Genomic DNA, 19752 nt, shown 5'->3' on the forward strand with positions numbered 1-19752 from the left:
ATTAGGGTTTCAGTTCAAGAAGTTTCGAAAGTTTTAAAAACCTAAAAAACGAAGAGTTTAATCATAGATCTACTCCGATCTAAGCCTTGTTTCAAGAAAATAGTTTTGAAATCATAAAGAGGAAAGAAAGAGCTTGAAGAATATGTATTTGGTTTTTGAATCGGAGTAGATTGAAACTCCGACGCGGTGGCGCCACCACTGGCCACCACGTCGGAGAAAGGAGGAAGATGAAGATCATAAGGTGAGAGGAGAGAGCTTCTCTCTCTAAGGTTTAACCTAGAGAGAGAAACGAGTGAGGGAAATGAGAATAGACCGGTCCCTTGTGTTTATATAGGTGTATTGAACCATACCGGTTCGTTTGAACCAGTCTGGTTCACCTCTGGACCAACATCTCTGCCGTTAGATCTAGGGTTAGCATTCTTGGATCAATCCTACGCTCTAGAATCTTCCCTGTGATCCAAGATCCATGTGGGCGTGGGTTTGGGCCTATTGCTGTACTGGATTTCGTTATTGCATATATTCTTGCTGTTTTAACACTGAATCTTGATGTTTACACCCCTGCTTTGCCTAAAAACCTTTAAAAAATTCCTAAAAATTTTCTTACATGTTCTTGACAGTTTTCTTGACATTTTTGTGATATTTTTACATGTCAAAATCTGAGGAAAATATATGTAGTATTTCTTGCTAATTTGTTTACTATCCTTGTTAAAATTTGTGAGTTTTTGTATATTTTTTGAGTCTAAAAATCCTTTAAAGGTTCTAGAAAATTTCATACATGTTTTGTGGTGTTTTTACACAATAAAAATGGTAAAAAAATGTAAGTGATGTTTCTTGTCAATATTTTCACTTGTTTTGTTAAATTTTTTGTGAAATTTTATCATGTTTTTGATATTAAGACTTGAGTATATGATGTTGAATCTTGGTGCATGGACTTTGTGATATGTTTGCCTCTGATTTGTGTCTCTTTCTTACTGTTTGTAAATAAGATTTGTTAGTTTCTTGTGTTACAAGTTATGTGGATTTTGCTTGTGAAAATGAAGTGGAAAATATGTCTATGAATATGTCATGATTCTTGGCTTGATATCTCTTTATGATTCTCATGATATGGCTGAAGTAAAACCTTTTGAAAATTGTCAATGATATGAGAGTCATAGATCATATGCTTGTTTTGGATATTATGATAGATTTTAGATATATTTTGTTACTTTTATGTTAATAGTTTTGTTGACTTTTGTCAAGTTTTTTAGTGATTCTCTTGCTTATAATTTTCATTCTATGCCTATTATTACTAACCACTTTACTTCATGTTTCATGCATCCCATAAGCATCTCATACTCCATTCTTCCTCTTCACTTTAATTTCTTGCACTTTAAAGTTCATGCAAAAATTAGAATGTAATACCTAGGAATTCTTGTATTTTACTTTATGCTCTTAAATTCTTGCAAGACCATAGCATGTATCTAGTCCAGTGATGTAATGGACAATGGACTCTAATGATGTACACCGACACAAGCACCGACACTAGCACACACCTCACATAGATACTTTAGATGTATGCTTAGGTTATGCATGTTTAGATGTATGTTTAGGATTGCATGTTTAGATGAATGCTTAGGATTTACACTTAGAAAAATCAATTTTCCAAAAAAAACTTGAACAACATCACTTGAAAACCTTTTCCAAAAAATACAGGAGTCAAAACTCCTTTGCATTTTCTCTTTATTTTTCTTAATCAAATTTCAATGAAAATTAATCATACTTGACTTCTTTTCCAAAATCACTAATCAAACCTCACAATTTCACAATCTTATGCCCTTGAGGCCTCTCTCTCTCATTCTTCAAAATTCCAATTTTCAAACTTAAAATCAACCAACAAAAACAAAAAACATTTTTTGGAAGAGAACTATGGTGGATTTGATCCCTTAAAAGGGTACGTAGGCAAGGAAACAATATTCCTTCAATTCAAATAAAACAAAAATTCAAACACTTTCTTCTCCCTCCAATTCTTCACTTAGAAAACTCATAGGTGTAAATGTCACTTTCAAATAGCATTTAAAAATAAAGCGCGCGCGTAGAAAGTAAAGACGGTTCCTATAGGTTACTATAGTCGTTATGGGTGCCTAACACCTTCCCGTAGCGAAAACAACTCCCGGACCTCGATTCTCAAGGGTTTTGCTTATTTTTTCCCTTCCCAAGAAAAAATAAGATATCAAAGGTTAAAAAGGTTCAAACGTAATCAATGTTTGACACCGAAAACCAAGATAAAACATCTCCCACTTGGGCCAGTTATCTTAATCATTACATCATAATTATGTAGCTACGCATCCGAATGCTATTTAATTTTAGATTTTCCTAACCAAGTGATTGGACTCGAGTGATTATTGAGCTCCACCAAAGGATAAATCGTTCAGGAAAACCCAATTTCGATTCTTAGGTAGAAAATTATTGGTCAAGTTATAGTTACCTCACAGCCTAGCTTCAGATTATCAAGTCCCATTCCCCCAAAAATTGAAGGGTTAGCACCAAAAGAAGTCTTAAGAATTTCCCTTTACAATGTTATCCACCTCATAGATTAATAATGAGACCACTACGATTGTCGTCACTAACTATAACATAACTAAACCTCGATCATCACCATATCATTACACTTAATGAGTGGCGGAGCCAGCTTTTATTCCATGGAGGGGACATGTATATCTATGTAATGTTCGTAATAATTTTATGTATTAAGTTGTAGATCAAGTGGTTTGTTTGTTTCAATTTTGGTCACTCAACTGTGGTTCAAAACTCTCAAGATGATGCTTTCTTTCTCCACTGCCGTTCCATGCTCCTCGCCCATAACAACCCATTTGTCTAGGTCATTACCCTCGTTCCTCACATATAAAATAACAACAAAACACAACAATAGTCATGAATGAAAAATATTAGACACAAAAGGGTTGGAGGGTGGGGTGTGAATTGTGTCTCTAAATTTTGCTGGAGGTGGTGGGTGTGAATTGCGACTCTTTATAACTTTTGCTTTGTTAACAACTTCAAATGAAAATAAAAAAGTGATTATGAAGTATACACCAAAATGAAAATCAAGTATGTGTATGATATGTTCAGGGCCGGCCCTGGGGAGGTGCAAACAACTCTATAGAGCTGGGCCTCCCCAATTTTGGGGCCCATTTTTTTTTTTGGTTATATAATGCAATGAAAATATTAATATATAGATGTAGCATTGTAGAATTAATGAAACAGAAGGAACGACCCAGTGGTTAAATTCGGTAGTGCTGTCCTTGGTGGCTGTGGTTCAACTCCTTCCAGGGATGTTATATTTTATTCCTTCCAGGGATGTTATATTTTCTTTTATTTTTGAGGTCTATATGTCATAAATACTTTCAGTTCTTCTAATTCAGTTTAACTTTGCACTTGTAATTTTTGGCATAATTGTATTTTTAGGGGTCTATTTTTACTAAGAGAATCGGGCCACCAATTTCACAGGAACGACCCTGGATATGTTTATAATCTATAAGAAATACAAAGAGATGTGGGATATAGAAGATTGACACAATAAATCTATCCTAATTCACCTAATATAGGCTAGTTCGGGAATTACGATTCCATGCGGTCATTTTGTTCACACAGTTACACAATCATGACTTTAGTGGCAGTCTGATCAAGATTAGACAATCCAGAAAAATTAGAGATTTGATTTTTTCTTAAAATACCGAACTTAAATTATGGCCGTCCGATCTTGATCGAACAGTCACTGACGTATGACTGTGTGATTTGTTAACCGCAGCAAATTGTGGTCCCTAGTTCAGTCATCACAACATCTGAGATTATTGAATATGGTGCTTGAGAATGTTTATAAACTTTTCACCTTTTCAATATAGACATTGTTTGTGTAGTTTTGCAGCAACTTGGGTGTGTTTTGTATTCCTGGTGTGATGTCACGTATAGACGGCACCATGTATCTCTAGTGGTTTTCCTCGCCTGTCTTGAGAGAGGATTCCGTTTTTCAATATATGTTGTTTAAAAAAAAAAAATCCTTCTTTACAAACCAATGAAGATTGGTGGTTCTCTTACATAGAAACATATTAGAAGTTGTTTTTGATTATGGTAACACAAGATTGTTAATCTGATCTTGAAACTACACTTAAAGATTTATAAAAAGATATAGTGTAATCTTGAGTGTATTTGAGATTGCTTGAGATCAGAATGTGTAAGGGTTTCTAAATTTGCGAGTGTAATAAATTGATAATTGTTAATTAATTACTGAATGAAGAAGTAAAATTGATAGATTAGAACTCAATTAAAATTGATGTTCTTAGTTCATGAAGGAGAAAGGAAAAGAAAGAAGAAATTACTCTACATAGAGTACCAAAGGGAGAGAGGAGAGACTTTCATCATTTTTCTTTATGCCCACTATTGATCCTCCTTTCACTATTTATGCACAACTCAAGGTTAGGATCACTAGCCAAGTGCCATTTACCTCAACCAATTATGTTATGCCAAGTGTATTTCCTCATGTGTTATTTTGGATCATAACAGAATGTGATTATGATCTAGGGCACTCGAGATTATGATTCTGATATGGGTATACTCAGTGGCGGATCTCTTTGGGGGCAGGCAGGTGCCATGACATCCCCCAAATTTTCCTTATATACTATATTGGGTGTATTGTAGCAAGCAAAATTCAGCTACTGCAGCGGTAAGGGGGTACCGTAAATTGCTCTAGGTCACCGGTTCAACACCTACTTCTCTTCTTTTAACACGTTTAATCTTCTACTTTTGCATATGTATTGAAAAAGTATTGAAAAAAAACATTTTCAAGGGGTTTCGAACCCACAAAACATTTTCAAGGGGTTTCGAACCCACATCCCCTTGCTCCTCTTAAACATGTATTGAAAAAAAAAACATTTTCAAGGGGTTTCGAACCCACAAAACGTTTTCAAGGGGTTTTGAACCCACATCCCCATGCTCCTCTTAAACATTTTAAACCACTTGGCCATTTATAAACTATTGATAATACTTGAAACCATTTAATATATATTCCATAATATTTTGGCACCCCCAACAAATTAACTCAAGATCCGCCACTGGGTATACTCGAAACATGATTGGAATCTCTTAGCCTTTTACGAACATTGATAAAGGAAAGACAAATTGCTTTCCATTTGACATTCATAATTAGAGCTTACCAACCTCTAATATGTTTTGGTGTTGGCTCTTTTTGAGTATTTAGTTTTTGGTGTTTTTTTAGTTTAATTTAACCTCTAAAAGAATTGAGAACTAATATTGGAATTTTGTGTTTTTGGTGTTTTTTTAGTTTAATTTTATCTTTCTTGTAATCTTTCATAACCTTTCTATTTACGGCACATCTTTATAGAATGAGTAGGCTTGTTAAAATAATTTCAAGTGTATTTTCAAATTTCCTAAAAAAAGTCTTTTTGTTTGTTCGATTCATTGTTTTTAAATATTTTATTTTTTAATTGAACTACTATGTACATAAGAATTGTGTTTTTGAAATAATAAAATAAAAATCACTTTTTTTATCATGAGGAAAGCAATAAAAAAACAAAAGACTAAGCAACTCGGTGCCTAAAAACTAGATAGAATCTAATTGCGGAGGAGGAGAGGTCCATTTCTTCAAAGTGTAGTTGTTGCCAGCCCCATATTTAGCCAGCCAATCAGCACAAGATAAGCCACAAATTGAAAATGAAACAGTCAATATTAAACCAAAGAAAAGCCAAGAAAAGTGCAATCAAACACACACCTAGGTAAGAAAATAACCATAATTAAGAATTGAAAGTCCTAAACACCCGAGATAATAGGTTTTAGATGGATAAAAATTAAAAACTGAAATCATACACATTACATTTAAGCCAAATCTACCAGAAATTGTATACATCCTTGAAAAATATGTATTTCTCTTGTTCCTTTCGTGCTTTTATTTTCTCTTTGATTGTGTGTTTGGTCATTTTTGAATGCCATGCTGATGCTAATGCTAATGCTAGCCAGATCACACCAAAACTAGTTATAGATGCAGGTTCTGCTGGAAGGCATATTCCAGACACATTGTTTGGAGTATTTTATGAGGAGATTAATCATGCAGGAGCTGGTGGATTATGGGCAGAACTTGTGAAAAATAAAGGTTTCGAAGCAGGATTCCGTGGCCTAAATGATTCACAAAGAATAGATCCATGGACAATTATTGGAGATCAGAATAAATCTTCCATTACTGTATCAACTGATATGTCCTCTAGTTTTGAGCGTAATAAAGTCGCATTACGCATGGATATTCTTTGTCAAGGAAAATCTTGTCCGCGTAGAGGTGTGGGTATCTCTAATCCTGGTTATTGGGGCATGAACATTGAGCAAGGTAAAATGTATAAGGTTGTGTTTTATGTTAAATCACTTGGTCCAATTGATTTAAAAGTTTCATTTGTTGGTGATAATGGAGTAAATTTGGGTGCAAAAAGCATTAGGGCTGACGGACTTAATGTTACAAAATGGAGTAAGATGGAGAGAACTATTAAAGCTAAAGGTACGAATCATAATTCTAGTTTACAAATAACAACAAAAACTAAAGGGGTGATATGGTTAGATCAAGTGTCAGCTATGCCGTTGGATACATATAACGATCATGGTTTTCGTAGCGATCTTTTTAAAATGGTGGCAGATTTGAAACCAAATTTTTTAAGGTTCTTGGGTGGTACTTATGTTGAAGGAAACAGTCTAAAATATGCTTTTAGGTGGAAAGAAACAGTTGGTCCAAGAGAAGACAGATCTGGCCACTGGAACGACGTTTATAGTTATTGGAGTGATGATGGATTAGGTTATTTTGAAGGTCTCCAACTAGCAGAGGATCTTGGTGCATTACCTATATGGGTGTTTAATGCCGGTATTAGCCGCAGCGACGAAATTAGTACTGCTAACATTGGACCATGGGTGCAAGAAGCCCTAGATGGTATTGAGTTTGCTAGAGGTCATGCCAATTCACAATGGGGTTCTATTAGGGCTTCCATGGGACATCCTCAACCATTTAATTTGAAATTTGTTGCTATTGGAAATGAAGATTGTGGTCTTCAGTACTATGAAGGAAATTACATGAAATTTTACGAAGCTATAAAACGTACTTATCCTGATATTCAAATTATCTCAAATTGTGACGGTTCTGAACATCCACTAAAACACCCGGCAGATATCTACGAATACCATGTCTATACAAGTTCTCCAGACATGTTTTCTAAGAATACTAGGTTTGATAAGGCACCGAGATCCGGTCCAAAGGCATTTGTTAGTGAGTATGCTGTTTGGAGGGAAGATGCTGGTCATGGAAGTCTTTATGGAGCTGTGGCTGAAGCTGCATTCCTTATTGGAATTGAGAGGAATAGCGACGTCGTCATCATGGCTTCATATGCACCCCTTTTAATGAACATTAACATGAACCTAACAAAGATCAAAGAAGCTAAGGAAACGTGGACATGGTGGCCAGATGCAATTGTTTTCAACTCTTATCAGAATTATGGAACTCCAAGTTATTGGATTCAAACCTTCTTTGTTGAATCCAGTGGGGCACTCTTGCTTAATTCAACTCTCCAAAATTCTCCTTACTCAATCGTTGCATCCGCAATTCAGTATAAAGATTCTCAAGATGGGAAAAATTATCTAAGAGTAAAGGTGGTAAACTATGCAAAAGCCTCTCAAAACTTAGAAATTTCAATAAATGGGTTAAGTACAAATGTGCAACCATCTGGTTCATCAATGGCAGTGCTTACATCCTCCAATATAATGGATGAGAATTCCTTCGCAGAGCCATTGAAGATTTCACCCCAACGAGGTTCACTTGCAAATGCAAGCAAGGACATGAATGTTGCACTTCCTCCTTATTCAGTTGCATCGATTGATCTATTAATTTGAAATGCTATGGTGTATATCTTTATATAATACAAAAGCTTACTTCTATGAGCAATAGTACACGTGGCGTTTCATGTTTCTTCTAACATTTAATGCTCCTCACACAAAAATGTTGCAATGTATTTTACCTTTGATCAATAAAGTTGCCTTAATTACATTTTGTTAGATTACATTCATTCCATTTCTTTAAAATGAAATAACTATATAACTATATGTATTGTTATGTACGTCTAATCAAAAACAACTATATAACTATATGTATTATTTAAAACTGAATTATTATAAAGATTTGAAGAAAAACAAAAAACCACCTTTACATGTGATCAGACCAAACTAAAGTTTTTTTTTTACCTTTTCCACTCTAATTTCGACTATGACCGATCAATTTTACATATTAGTTAACCAATATTTTTTTTAATTACTCGGAAATAACTTAAATATTGTATTATCTTTGTGAATTTTGTTAATCTCCGAAAATAATATTGTACATATATAGGAAAAATCGTTTTTTAGATGTAAACCAAACTGACAAATATAATAGTTTCTTTTTCGACTAAATTTTCAACCATATTTTAATATCCTACCTATCTTAAAAGAAATAATTTTGGACATCATGACATACACTTGTATTGAGCTCATATCAATTAATTAAATATATAATCAATTATCAAATCAGAAAGTAAATAATATTACTACTTAATTCGATCACTAATCAATCAAGCTCCAAATTGATAAATGACTAATATAATTATTATAAAGATATTTGATCACATAAGGAAATTGAGATATAATTATACCAAAAAAACAAAAAGTTCAACAATCTCCCACTTGGGCCACTTATCTTAATCATTACATCATAATTATGTAGCCACACATCTGAATGCTATTTATTTTTAGATTTCTCTAACCAAGTGATTGGACTCGAGTGGTTATTGAGCTCCACCAAAGGATGAATCATTCAAGGAAACCTAATTTCGATTCTTAGGTAGAAAATTATTGGTCAAGTTATAGTTACCTCACGGTCTAGCTCCAGATTATCAAGTCCCATTCCCCCAGAAACCGAAGGGTTAACACCAAAAGAAGTATTAAGAATTTCCCTTTACAATCTTATCCACCCCATACATTAATAATGAGACCACTACGATTTTCGTCACTAATGTATAACATAACTAAACCTCGATCATCACCATATCATTACACTTAATGAGTGGCGGAGGCAGCTTTTATTCCATGGAGGGGACATGTATGTGTGTGTGTGTGTATATATATATATGTGCTGTCGTAATAATTTTATGTATTAAGTTGTAGATCAAGTGGTTTGTTTGTTTTAATTTTGGTCACTCAACTGTGGTTCAAAACTCTCAAGATGATACTTTCTTTCTCCACTTCCGTTCCATGCTCCTCGCCCATAACAACCCATTTGTCTAGATCATTACCCTCGTTCCTCACACATAAAATAACAACAAGACACAACAATAGTCATGAATGAAAAATATTAGACACAAAAGGGTTGGAGGGCGGGGTGTGAATTGTGACTCTAAATTTTGCTGGAGATGGTGGGTGTGAATTGCGACTCTTTATAACTTTTGCTTTGTTAACAACTTCAAATGAAAATAAAAAAGTGATTATGAAGTATATACCAAAATGTAGTCAAAATGAAAATCAAGTATGTGTATGATATGTTTATAATCTACAAGAAATACAAAGAGATAAGGGATATAGAAAATTGACACAATAAATCTATCCTAATTCACCTAATATAGGCTAGGTCTCCAATTAGCAGAGGATCTTGGTGCATTACCTATATGGGTGTTTAATGTCGGTATTAGCCGCAACGACGAAATTAGTACTGCTAACATTGGACCATGGGTGCAAGAAGCCCTAGATGGTATTGAGTTTGCTAGAGGTCATGCCAATTCATAATGGGGTTCTCTTAGGGCTTCCATGGGACATCCTCAACCATTTAATTTGAAATTTGTTGCTATTGGAAATGAAGATTGTGGTATGTAGTACTATGAAGGAAATTACATGAAATTTTACGAAGCTATAAAACGTACTTATCCTGATATTCAAACTATTTCAAATTGTGACGGTTCTGAACATCCACTAAAACACCCGGCAGATATCTACGAATACCATGCCTATACAAATTCTTCAGACATGTTTTCTAAGAATACCAGGTTCGATAAGGCACTGAGATCCGATCCAAAGGCATTTGTTAGTGAGTATGCTGTTTGGCATGAAGATGCTGGTCATGGAAGTCTTTATGGAGCTGTGGCTGAAGCTGCATTCCTTATTGGAATTGAGAGGAATAACGACGTCGTCATCATGGCTTCATATGCACCCCTTTTAATGAACATTAACATGAACCTAACAAAGATCAAAGAAGCTAAGGAAACGTGGACGTGGTGGCCAGATGCAATTGTTTTCAACTCTTATCAGAATTATGGAACTCCAAGTTATTGGATCCAAACCTTCTTTGTTGAATCTAGTGGAGCACTCTTGCTTAATTCAACTCTCCAAAATTCTCCTTATTCAGTTGTTGCATCCGCAATTCAGTATAAAAATTCTCAAGATGGGAAAAATTATCTAAGAGTAAAGGTGGTAAACTATGCAAAAGCCTCTCAGAACTTAGGAATTTCAATAAATGGGTTAAGTACAAATGTGCAACTATCTGGTTCATCAATGGCAGTGCTTACATCTTCCAACATAATGGATGAGAATTCCTTCGCAGAGCCAATGAAGATTTCGCCCCAACGAACTTCACTTGCAAATGCAAGCAAGGACATGAATGTTGCACTTCCTCCTTATTCAGTTGCATCGATTGATCTATTAATTTGAAATGCTATGGTGTATATTTAGTATTTTTATCGTTTTGTTTTGTTGTAAATAAATAAAAATAATGGTAGATTGTTGCTTTAATTTTTTTTTTTAAAGAATGGAAGAAATGTATGTTTTTATTATATAAATAAACGAAATTTACCCCATTCTAAGGAAGATAAGACTTTAGGGATCAAAGTGCACATACAAAAAGATTTACATTTACTTTTGTCAAGTAAAAAAAAGATTTACATTTACTTAGGATGTAAATGGATATCATGGATGCAAATAGTAAATAGTGTGATATATGTGTCCGTTTCGTTGGATAAATATGAAATCCGTACTCTATCCATATCCGTGGGGATATCCGTTTAGCGGTTAATCCACGAATTTTGATGTACCTGCAGATTTATATAGATATCCATGGATAACATTTATAAAAAATATAAAAAAATTTGTTAATTTTTTTAGCTGAAATTTAAAAACAAAAGTTCATCACATGTATTTTCTTTTCTTTTTAACAAAACATAATATTCATACATTATAATAACAACAAAGATCATTGATTCAACAAAAACATAAATGAAGTTCCTTACATTTAATAAAAATAAAGTTCTTTGATTTAACAAATAACAAAAGCATAAATAAAGCTCATAATATTCAACAAAAACAAAGCTTCTTGCTTCAACAATTTCGACCACTTTCACTTCCTTTTAAAGGAGCGTATTGCATATTTGAACAGTCGTGTAATAACTAATAACACTCACAATACTTAGTTTTTTTTTGCGGTATTAAGGTTATTTATGTAATTTACTCGGTTTAATAGCGAGTATGGATATCCACGGTATGAATACCTTTAAATCCGCATTCCTATCCATTAGTTAGCGGGTAATTAAAGTATTTGTCTATTTTATCCATAGATATTCATTAAGATATCTGCTCCGTATCCGTGACGGATTTTATTCGCATATATCCACGGGTGTGGATTTTTTTGCCACCCCTACATTTACTATCCTTTACGAGTACTATCGAGACTCAAACCTATAACATTTATATATCTCGATTCAAGAAATGTATATATTTTCTTCTTCTTTCTTTCTTTGTAGTAAATTCACTACAAAGCAAGTATAGTGGAATGATTATTTTTTTCTTCTTCTTTCTTTCTTTGTAGTAAATTCACGTAATCATTTCCACCCGTTGTTAATCATGTTATTGTTAGTACTACTCACCTTAATATTGTCAAGGGTTAAAGGCCTTTTCAACCCTTACTATATGGACGAGTTCTTGGTTTTCCTCTGTATTTTTATTTTATTTTTTAAAATTTTACTCTCATAGTAATATGATTATTCTCTTTTAGTCCTTTGTGGTATCTAATTGTGTAAAATGGATGACGTGACATGCTGCGTAATCCTTTACATTTTTTTAAGGAAATATTTTGCTTTGTTAACAACTTCATAAGGAAAGTATAGAAAAGTTGGTGGTGTCGCAATGTCGGGAGACACGATCGCACCAGGGATTACATCTAGAAGGGGAAGTTTTGGATGAAGGAGAGGAGGGCAGTGGTACTGGTAGGGTTGATTTCCAGAGAGAATGGAGAGGTTTTGATATATACTTGTATATAAAAGAATATGAATTTCATGTGTGGACTTTTTTCTTTTCAATTTTACACTTTATATAAACTATCTTATATATACATCATTATTTTTAATTAAATAATCAAAATTTTCAAATATCTATACTTTTATGGATAAAAGAAATACTAAATTTTGGTATATATATTTTTTATTTTAATTTTAACCTTCGCTTAAATTTTATTTTACTATATTTTATCATATCTTATATTTTTTTCAAGAATTTATATCATTCCTTAACGATTAGACATGGCAACAATACATGTCCCCATGGGTACCCGCCCAAACCCAGTTCGATTTGACGGGTTTTCCCCGCTTTGACTGGGTTTGGGTATGGGTTTGGGTTTTCCCCGATTTCAAAACACGGGTATGGGACGGGCAACGGGGTTATATGTACCCACCCCGAACTCATACCCATACCCGTCCCAAATGTAAAAAATTATTTTTTTACCCCTTTTTATATAAATAGAAACACAACCCTAGATCATGTTATGTTATCTGGTTTAATAATCCCCATGTTATAAAAACTGCCTTTGATTTTTAAAGGAGCAACCAAATCATTATGTTAAGGAAATGTTAAAGGGAACATAATGCTTTACAAAATTGCCATTAGGGTTGGAAAAAAAAAACTTTTTTTTTATTAAAAAATAATTCACTACGGGTACGGGGATGGGGATGGGATCCCCAAATCCATTGGGGACGGGGATGGGGTTCGATTTTTCATCCCCGTTGAGTATGGGTAGGGTAACAGGTAAGTATATGAGAATAAGGTATGGGCATGGGGAAGGTAAAACCCGTCCCCACCCCGCCCCATTGCCATGCCTATTAACGATCAAATAGCTTAACTCTATAAGTAATTGGATTGGATGCAATTTTTCATCTTCTATTATTTTGATCAATAAAAACAATAACACAGTCATGTAATGATGTAAATGTCCGTCTTTATACTGGTAAAAATAAATAATGTGTATATATCCGGTACTGGGCCTAAACACTTAAATGAATGGACGTGAGTGTCTATCTACTAAACTAAATATAAAAATACATGTCCGTTCAAATTACCATTTTGCCCTTATTGGGGGCATTTTGGTAAATTAATTAAGTGGACTCCCCTGCCTATATATATGTGAAAAGAAAAAAAAAAGAAAAGGGAGAGAGAAACGGGAACGGGAGAAGAAAGGGGGAACGGGAAAGGGAGGAGAACCATTCTCCTCCGTCGTGAAAATCGGGCGGCGCCGGTGAGGATGGAAAAGAAAAGAAGAGGAAACGAGAGAAGGGGGAACGGGAGAAGGGGGAAAGAAGACAGAAGAAAGAAGAAAGAAGAGAGAAGAGAGAAGAGAGAAGACATAAGAAAGAAGAAAGAAGGACCGGGGAGAAGAGAAGGAAGAACAATGAAGAGAGAAGAGGATTGGTTTGTTTGAGAAGAAGAGAAAGAAAAAGGATTGAGATTTTTAATTCAAGGTGATTTCTTTATTTTTACAGATTTTTTTTTGGTTAGGGTTTAATTTCTTTGTTTTCTTTTGATCAATCTGATATCATGCATGTTTAAAGTTTTGTTTTGTTGAAGTTGTTGGCTTTGTTGATTTTGTGTTCACTTCTTTTCTTCCTTTTCCTCCCCAACCGAACCCTAAACCCCAATTTTATATTTTTTTGTCAATTTGTGCCTTTTAATTTATTTGTTGTATGTTCGATTGCATGTCTAATTTTTCTGATTTTCTGAATTGGGTTATTGCAGTAGTAAAATGAGATTGAAGAGGGTTGTTAGGGTTCCTGCAATTAGCTTGAAGATGGTTGATATTCCACCAGATGATTATTCTTGGAGGAAATATGGTCAGAAAAATTTAATTTAATTTAATGTAAATATCTTCAGAAAATTGTATCTTTGATTTTAATTGAGGGTCTGGTCTTTTGATTTTGGATTTTGGGTTGTTGTTTAGTGATTGTAGTTTGTATATCATAAGTGAAAATTGCAACCACAAAGAAGTGAAAAAATTTGAGAGAGAAGAAATAATGGGTTTAGTCTGAGATAGAAATAATGGGTTTAGAAGTATCTTTTGATTTTTTTGGTTTAGAATGATTACTGAAAAATATGTATTTTGTACATTGATTAATTTTGAAATCTAATGTTTTGAATCCATTACTTATTTGTTATTTACACACACCCTTTTATTGAAAATTTAGATGGACAATGGATTTGAGGATGGACAAGCAGCTTCTGATATGATGGCAAGCAGTCAACAGAGGAAAAAAAGGGTTAATTTCTACTTTTTCATGTGTTGTTTTAGTGTTTTAGTTTTTCTTCATTATAGTTTTTCTACATATAATTCACTGAGACCTCCATCACCACTCTCACTTTCACAGTGATTTAGTTAGGAACTGAAAACTAAATTTGGCATCATGCATCACTGTTGATTTGTGTCAGAATTGCTAGATGCTTCTGGAAAAGCTCAGACCTCCATCAATGACTGAACTGTTGATGTCTTATAATGGTAATCACTCTTAATTTTCTCAAACTTCAATCCAAGTTACCCTTTTTTATGTTATTTTGATTTGAATTTTCATATATGTTAGTAATTTGTGATTTGAAGCTAGCCCATTTGCTAAAGATGAGATTTTACCAAACTTGCATTCTTTGTAGCTTCTCTTCTCTTCGCTATAATTTCATTTTCAGGTTTGGGATGCTACTGCAGCAGATCCTAAGTTGCTGGTGTTTTTGAAATCTTATCGTAACACTGTACCTGTACCTAGGCATTGGTCACAAAAGAGAAAATTTTTGCAGGTATGATACTCTTATTCTTTTTATGAAGAAATGTATGATACTCTTATTTGTCAATGTTTTGCATTGTTGCTACTCCGAGTCTGATCTGAATAAGCTGATAGAATGTTTTGCAGCAAATCCTGAAGTACACTGCTTTTGTTTGTTATGTCAATGTGTAAAATTGCTCAAAGGAATGAGAATGAAGGGAGGTTAGTTTCTCTTATATGTAATTGATCTACTAACAATTGGTGAGGTTAGTTTCATTCCTATGTTATTATTTTTCCTCTGACTTTTAGTTTTTAAAGTTTCTGCATTAACAAAATAATTTCTGATTTTTTTACTTCTTATGTATCAAAGATGATAGCGCGATTTGATGCCTTTGGACATGTTCGATGGGTCAGTCCTCTTCTTAAATCTCAGATTTATTGATTATTCAATGGTTAATTTTTTGTTAATATGCATGTCTTAACACTTGCAATAGGATATGATTCATTTTATGCCATTGTTTCTATGTTCTCTCTTTGCAGCAACACAATAATTTTTCGTAGGATATGGTCAAGTTGCAATAACACTTGCTATAGAGAGCATGGTACTCATTAGGTGTAAGTTTTATTTTATGCATTAATCATGATGTTTTATTTTATTAACTCTATATAGACTCTGTTCAGTTGATGATGATGTATTAAATGAAAAGGATTAGAAAACTCATCAATTCAGTTCATTGACAATGCTTAAGTGAGGTGGGTAAGTTGTAATGGGAATACAAGATTATTGCGAGGACCATTAGGCAAAGAAAGAGTGTTCTCTTTCTTTGAAGGAGCTTTGCTCCGTGGGCGTTAGGATATTCATCCTTTTGCTGTTATCTTTCAATTATAGAAATAATATACTGTTATTCCACTATTTGTGCATTTTAATTCCCTTTTCAATATTCTGTAAGTTGCGGCGATTCGGGCAAGCAACACTTAAGTTTGTGTTGTTTCCTGAATTTGAAGTGTGTGTTCATGTCGTATATATCAAACATATGACAACGATTTTGAAACTCAGAAATTATGAAAGCTCCTGCTTGACTTTCATTGAATCATTGAATCTAAAGGCACTCTGTAGTATTACTTTTCTTCATGCATGACCAATGTGGTTATCAGTTTTTCTTTTCTCTAATCTGCAAAGTGTATTCCTATGAACTGAATAGGAAAACCTATGAACTGAATAGAACGGATGCCTAAAGTTTAATTTCGAAAAGAAAAAAAGTGTATTCCTGAAATCAGGCCTGTCCTGTGCAAGTTTTTTCCTTTCATACGTTGACAGTGCACTAGCTGAATATTTTAATGTGGATAAATATGTCTAAATATGTCTAAAAGAGTGAGATATTAACATCTTCAGATGCTATATGCTTTCTGGTTCGGTTTTGTTTACCAAACATGTATCTTAGTCAATTAAGACTGCTAATTTTAATCTAATTGTTGCTTTACATGCCACAGGCTTTGCGGAGGAATGATACCGCAGATAAGTTCCAACAAATTACCGAAAAAATTGAAGCTGCATTGAGTGATATTTCATACAACAAACTTGAGATATCAGAGGAATTTCAAGAATAGGTAATTTTATTGTACATTAGATATTCACCCCTTACTCCTAACTACGTTTTGAAGAGTCTGATTGGTTTATGGTGTGATAGCAATGGTGTTGAACTACCAAAGAAGCAATGGAGTTGCAGAACAAAGAAATGTTTTTTTCCTTGACCTTTCTTTGACATTAATTTTAATGGTCATAATTTTTCTTGACCTTTCTTTAAGTTTTGATGTAGTTTGCTAGAAATTTATTTCTACATGATTTCTTGGCTCTGTCATTTAGTTTGAGCTATCTTAAGTTGTTTTTGTATGTTTTCGTGTTTTTTGTTAACTACTATTATTAGTTTCATTATAGCTGATTTTCTTTTTGTGATTTAGCTTTTTGTATTCTATATGCAAAAGCAACTTTGTATACTTTTAATAAGAGTACGATACTAATCTAATTAACATGTGATGCTGCCCGACAAAAATTGCAGGTTTGAGTTCAAAAGATGGTAACTAAGAAGAGGAAGAGGATGGAGTTGTCAAAACATGGCTTATTGTTGCTATTATTATTGTTTAAGTGTTCATGTTTGATTTCTAAGTATAATTGGTTTGTTTACTTGGGTTAATAGGCTTAGGTTATTATCATTTCTTTTATATATTCATTCAAATCTTACATTCTTGAATTTGTGGCAGTTTGTGTAATCTTTAGTTGCCTCTTAATCTTGCTTTGGCACTATTATAGTTTTTGAGGACTGTACAATCTTATACATATAGGCTATTAGTAGTTTTTGGTGGATTGAGTATGTATGCATCTCTGAATTCTGAAACTGAATATTTACAAATCAAAGTCCATGACTATTCAAAAATGTAATAATATATATCCTGATGATACAATTTGTGCAGAAGTTTATAGATTCTGTGGTAGTGGATTCAGACTAGGGCAATGAGGCAGATCATAGGTGTCTAGAAGAGAGTATAGGTATATTTGATGGAGTTTGATTTGTTTTAACAGCCATATGTGGGCATGGAATTTGATTCTGAAGCTGCCAGGAAATTTTATGTTGAACATGCTAGATGGGTTGGATTTGTTTTACGCCGTTATGCACTGTCGACGTTCTGGAATCGATGGCAGAACAAGGATTCTCACCAAATAGTTTCCACTTAGTTAAGTAGATCTTAGTTGTTTCTTACGCATGAAGTTTAGCATATTTGCTACAGAGAGAGTACTCCCTCAAGCTTATAATGGTTTTAAATTAAAGTGCGGCTTTATATTTACTTTTCACAAGCTTTCATTATCACTTCCGCGCATCATTCCAAGTTCAAGCTTGTGTATATTCTGACGTTTTAAAGTTTCATGTTAAATGGCTTTTCATTTTTTTGATTAATATCTAATTGTGCATAATAAGCATTTGCTTTGCAAGGGAGTCTCCATGCAATACATTCACATTTTCTTGATCTTAGTATTCTTGTGTTGTATTATCTCTATCCTTATTATAAGAAAATCTTTGAAGATTATTTTGGCCCTATTTATTAGAAAATGTCACGACTCAATTTTATATGCGGAAAATAAGGGTTTAATGCTAATTGATTCAAGTTAATTCTATTTTATTATTTTGCATTATGTAGTATATATTTTGTGGATAATAAGTTTATTCTTGAAAGTTATTATTAGTGAATCCCTTAAAAAAGGAGTACTCACTTGTATAAAAATTTCAATGTCTACTAAACCATCATTATGAACATTTTATTTGATCTTCCTTTTATCCGTAATAAGCGAGAGCATATAAATTAAAAAAAATTATTTATTAACATAAGCTATTTTCCATAAGCTCGAAATAATCTCAATTTAAAGAAGGCCTAATTCCATAAAATAATGGACCTGCAAACGAAATTTTGAAGTAATTTATTATGGAGGAAATTTTTATAATATTTTAAATAAGTGTGTAAAAAATATTAAAAGACTTAAAAGTTTATTCACAATTAAAAAAAAAAAATTCAGTATGGACTAAAACTATATTTTACTTTTTTATGAATACTAAAAGAGAAATTGACTATATTTTTTAGAATCAAACATTTGTTGGGTTTTATCTTGAATTTCTGTTGTACATGTACAATTTTGTAATGGGTTTATATTTTGTTGCCATTTTGGTATGGAAAAACACTTTAGTGAGAAATACTATTGTAATTTTATATTCCAATTATGAATGAAATTCCTTCCCTTAATTCCCTGATCATGCCTGCTTACAACCAACATTTCCTCAAATTACTAAAATATCTTTATATATCGTATTTTATTACTTAAAGTTGTTACCTTATTGAAGAAAATTTTACCGCCCACCTAAAAATCCTCAATAATAACCTATTTTTATTTTAAATTTTTTAATTCATCTTATTAAGTTCGCCGTTTCCACTTCATTCACATCATAAAACATATAGATTATATAAGAATCATGAATTTTCTATGGATTATGAAATTTTGAATGGATTATGTATGGATGTTTAAAAGTTGAAGTTCTTTGGTAATTAAAAAAAGTTATTATTTGTACCAAAAAATAAATAAATTCAAAACTTCATGGGTACCCATGGATACCTCAATACCCACGGGTACCCGTATAGTGGGCACCCACGAGGATACGGGGCGGGCACGGGTATCATATTTATCCAACAGGGCGGGGACAGGTATCATATTATCCGTACTCATGGGTATCCATTGACATCCCTAGCCTTTCCTGTAGATCATGTGAAAAGATTTATATACGTTGAAGCTAAAACACAAAATGATATAAATCAGGTAGAGAGAATTTCAGCTATCTGTCTGATGCAGAAGTTTGTTCACCTGAAAGAACTGTATACTAAATTGCAGTTAATATCTGCCATTACTGTAGATCATATGAAAGGATTTATATACGTTGAAGCTGAAAGTCAAAATGATATAAATCAGGTAGCTTTGGTAATAGGGTTTTCATTGGTTTATAGATAGATATCAATTATTACTAGAAAATTGTTTCTACCGCTAACTAAATATGTTTTCATTTGTTACTCGTGATCAAGCCATTTTGAAGATTTAATTTTGTAATCCGTAATG

The 19752-nt window shown here is 33.2% G+C and overlaps 1 long non-coding RNA gene and 2 pseudogenes across 7 annotated transcripts; all 3 read left to right on the forward strand.

Moving 5' to 3' along the window:
* The first annotated feature begins 5798 nt into the window (after positions 1-5798).
* LOC146950549 (alpha-L-arabinofuranosidase 1 pseudogene) lies at positions 5799-8070 on the forward strand (annotated as a pseudogene). Its single transcript, XR_015027553.1, has one exon. The product of XR_015027553.1 is annotated as an alpha-L-arabinofuranosidase 1 pseudogene (transcript).
* Positions 8071-9560: 1490 nt separating this feature from the next.
* On the forward strand, positions 9561-10748 carry LOC146950550 (alpha-L-arabinofuranosidase 1 pseudogene; annotated as a pseudogene).
* A 2759-nt stretch (positions 10749-13507) lies between these two features.
* LOC146950551 (uncharacterized) lies at positions 13508-18052 on the forward strand. 6 transcript variants are annotated; one of them, XR_015027588.1, is made up of 11 exons: positions 13508-13817; positions 14092-14186; positions 14538-14609; positions 14779-14845; positions 15028-15135; positions 15237-15367; positions 15472-15510; positions 15642-15716; positions 16593-16709; positions 17159-17646; positions 17742-18052. It is a non-coding gene; the product is annotated as an uncharacterized LOC146950551 (long non-coding RNA). The 6 variants fall into 6 exon arrangements; XR_015027593.1 differs by lacking the exon at positions 17742-18052 and having other exon boundaries at positions 14718-14845; positions 17159-17556; XR_015027591.1 differs by lacking the exon at positions 17742-18052 and having other exon boundaries at positions 15237-15362; positions 17159-17556.
* The last annotated feature ends 1700 nt before the right edge of the window (positions 18053-19752 follow it).

The sequence above is a fragment of the Medicago sativa genome, chromosome 2, assembly GCF_051527215.1.
Source record: "Medicago sativa cultivar Bolivia chromosome 2, Bolivia_mono, whole genome shotgun sequence".
Classification (NCBI taxonomy): Eukaryota; Viridiplantae; Streptophyta; class Magnoliopsida; order Fabales; family Fabaceae; genus Medicago; species Medicago sativa.